Source organism: Poecilia reticulata, linkage group LG22, assembly GCF_000633615.1.
Source record: "Poecilia reticulata strain Guanapo linkage group LG22, Guppy_female_1.0+MT, whole genome shotgun sequence".
Lineage (NCBI taxonomy): Eukaryota > Metazoa > Chordata > Actinopteri > Cyprinodontiformes > Poeciliidae > Poecilia > Poecilia reticulata.
The window spans coordinates 19,597,539-19,601,656 of record NC_024352.1 but is presented as its reverse complement, the minus strand read 5'-3'; positions in this window follow the sequence as shown (position 1 = coordinate 19,601,656).

Below are 4,118 nucleotides of genomic sequence, written 5' to 3'. Positions count from 1 at the left end.
GGACATGGATCGATTCATGAGGCGAAGCAAATCTTTATTTGTACAAAGCTACAAATAGTACAAAGCTACAAATAAAGAGACACAGCAGCCTTGTTGTGTTCCTGTGATGAAACAGACTTTGAAAACAGCTTGTTGTTGACATTCAAACATCTGCCAATCAGTGAGAGAGGAGAAACTCTGCTAAAAAAAAAAAAGGACTCCTGCAGTAAAACTGATGTGTTGTGTCAGATGTGTTGAATTACTTTCATTCTCCTGATCACAGAAATCTCAGTTTCCATGGAAGCAGACCAGACAGCCACAGTGACCATGAATAGCATACTCAGTGAGCTGCAGTCGGGTCAGAACCGGCTTCCTGCGTCAACGTGTGCAGCAGACATGATGTGCTGATGATTCACAGTCAGGTGGAAAAATATTTGTTTGGATAAAATTGGTTTTACAGAAATAATCTTAGAGATTGAAGAGCTATTTTTTTTATTTTTATTTTTTATTTCTCAGAAGTGAAACGCAGCGTGGATCTGCGTCATGAAAGAGAAGCTTTACAATTCAAAAATGAGTTTGTTTAAAATGACAGAAAGATCATGACTAATTTGAAGAGAGACGGCGCAACAAAACAACTCCTCTAAAAAAAAAGAGGGTTTTGATCAATACAGCATTTTAAATTGAGGCCAGAGCTAAAGTGTTGTGCTGTGTTGAATGATGTATGTAAGAGTAAAACATACAACTGTATCTTTACAGGTATATGTAAAAATACAGATTTTAAAAAAAACAGAAAACAGCAATTTATGTCCATTTTGTAACTTCAAAATAGAAAATCTGGACGTCTGAAATAGAAAGACCTTCTTCTGAACCACCGAGGTTGAGTAAAGCATCCATGCAGAATGTATTTACTGTTGCATTTTAAAATTCTCATCGGCTATAATATATGTATACACAGAAGAAATTCACTTTTAAGGAGAAATATTAAAGCACAACAATGACAAAAAATGTCATCGTTCTGTTCCTTTTCTACACAAAACACACGTCACGAGATTTGACGTCTTGATTGGCGCAGTCATCATCCTTACAGGAAAATGCTCCCTGTTTTAGTGGGAATGCCTCAAAAGGCTATTTTTTATTTCAGAAATGTACATTTTAAATTTATTTATCTTTGAAAGTATCGTGTATCACAGTTGTACTTTTTTAATACATTTCTTTCATTTTTACAGATTTTCATGCTCGTAAGTATGTTGACAAATGCCCTTTACATTTAAAGAGTTTTGTATGTTTTATGTGCCATTTAGACCAACCTTGAAAGTGATCAAATCCAGAGACAACATTACAATGACAAGCAGCAGGAAGTGCTGGAAACCGGGGAACTTAAGAACTTAGCACTGGGATTACTGATTGAGGATGGGAGGCAGCTGAACAGAGCTGGGAGGCATCACAGGAAGTAGTTGGGCATATTAGAAGCCTAACAGGAAAATAGCAAACACAGCTAAAAATATGTCTAAACTAAACCTTGTCTCCTATTTAATGCGTTTCATTTCCCCCGCCTCACCCAGTGTATTCAGGATTGTACAACGCATGTGCCTGAAGTATGAGAACACTAATTATTTCTGGTGTAAATAAACTGATGAGGCAGTTTCCCCCTGATGCACCAGCAAATATCAGCTGGGCATCAGCCGAACAGCTGCTGCAGATTCAATTCTGCAGGACAGACCTCTGAGAAAGCTCGTGAAACCCACAAGGAGCCACTTTAGCTGCTGCCTGGAACTGAATCGAGTCTCCAGCTGTCAGAAGTCGTCATCTTTGACTGCTTGGAGTTTAATCAAACTAAAACTTTCCCCCTCAGGAGGCTTCCTGGAGCTTCCCATTATTCACACTTAGACTCGTCGAAGTTTCCGTGCCTCTCAGGAGCTCGGTGAAAAGCTGTTCATATATCAACTATATGATTAAAAACAAGATGGATGCACATTTGTTCGCTTTCATTTAGTCTTAAATATATTTACAGACTGTTTTGCAATTTCCAATTTCCATTTTAAAGAGTCTCATTTGAATAAAACGGAGCAGAAATGTCACATTCAGATGAACCAATCTTCATCAACCTGGATACTCATCAGTTTGCTCATTATGTAAATGATTTCCAGGCATAATAAACTTATTAGGATGTAATATGCATGTTGGATCTGATTATGAAGGCTTGATAAAAGTGATGTTTGAGGAAAAAAAAAACAGAAATGTGTGCCACATCTACAGAGCGTTAGAGACTGGAACTTTGAAATTTGTCATTTAGATTTTCTGAAGAACTTTATGTGATTGGGAAAGTCAAGGTAGTACATGGCTTTGAGGTAAGAGGAAAATTATTCATGGATTATAACTTTTTTGTTTGAAATTAAAATCTAAATACTGCTCTGAGAAATGTTCAAAACTTGGAATATTGTTTTATAACTTAACCCATTCTTTAAAAATTTTCCACAATCTAATCCCTGACATTTTCTCAACTCCTATATCAATTCAGATTTTCCATGTGTAAAAACGGTTAACAACCATGAAGTATTTTTCTTTCATGTCATTTCCTGGTCTGCCATAAGAGGTTCGAATCAAGCAGACATCCAAACCCCTTCAGCTGACTACTTCCAAAACAGAGCAGAAACTCTACTCTCAACCCTGCAGAAAAAGCTCATTTCAGCCACTTAGGCTCATGATTTCTTTCTTTCTTTCTTATCCTCATGCCAACAGTTGAGGTTCAGAGCACAGATTGTTGGAATCCACTAAGTTATTTTACATTTTTAAGCATCATTGGAGTTGCATGTTGAATCATTATTTCTTTCTTCAGGGGGTCCTTCCATTGGATATCAGATTCATTTCTGGCAAAGACGTATTCAAAGTTTGCTTCATCTTGATAATCACTGTTTATCTTCCGATAGCAAACAGATACAGTATGACATGGGCCAACTTCAAATGAAACATGCAGCGAACACTTCATGTCTCAGCCTGAAGCGAAGCTGCACAGATGGGCTACAGATCAACAGAGTGGACCGTCAAGAACAGCAGCTGCTGATAAATCACTGTTACAAGGGCTGATTATTATCACATCAAGTTCTGTTAGGAAAAGAAGGTCATCAGTAAGAAGTAATGGACTGAAAACTGGCCCAGAAAGTAATGAGAGACAGCCAACATCAACTCCTGCTGATTCTTTGGGTTTATTTACATCCCTGCGGGTGTATTGATCTATTTCAGTCATCAGACTCTGACTGGTCCATGTGAGAAAACGAACAATAACGCAGGAGCATTGCTATCACATTTAATCAGCTCTCAGCCCATTCGGTCATTATTCGATGTTCATCCATGTCATATCTAATCAGCTGCAGAGGATTCAGATATTACAAAATGCAAAAGGTGCCTGTTTATGATGGGACTGGTTCTGAGAGAAAGTCTGAGCTGATGAACCAGGGTGTCTGGAAAGCGTGTTTCCAGAACACAAAACATCCGAGATCATCCTGAAGATAAACTCAATGTGACAGTGCGACATCTTTGTAATGTGAACGGGGTTTCATTTGATCTCAAAGAGCCAACATTAAACCACAGATCACGCTTCTCCATTAGAACATCAGCTGCCAGATTCAAACGAGCCGAAAGCTCACCGTGACTGTATGATACTCTGCTGCCATCTAGTGTTTGGAGCTGGTGTCATTTTAGTTTCGACAAATAAAGGAAACTTCAAGAGTAAGTGGAAAAGTTCAAGAATTAAAATTAGCATTTTATTGCCAGCAACACGAACCTGAGATATTAAATATTTCGAATCCATTTAATTTGTCAATATTCCATTAATACCTGCGTTACAGACGGAAAATGAAGGAAACCAAGCCATTAAGTTTCAGATATTGTTCCATTCATCTTGCAAACGCGTCGTAAAGTCAGTGATGGTTCCTGCATGAACATCACTCTGGACAAAGATTTCCATCTGGTCCAAAATATTACACCATGATACATGTTTAGTATTTTTCTAATCTGAATCTTGAAGCTACTGTGTTCGTTCTGTCCTCAGTAATTAGGAACAAACTTTTCAAGATAGGTGTTTACTTAAGTCATATCTCCCACTGTTTGGCTACGCTCTGTACATCAAAGTTGCTGATTAA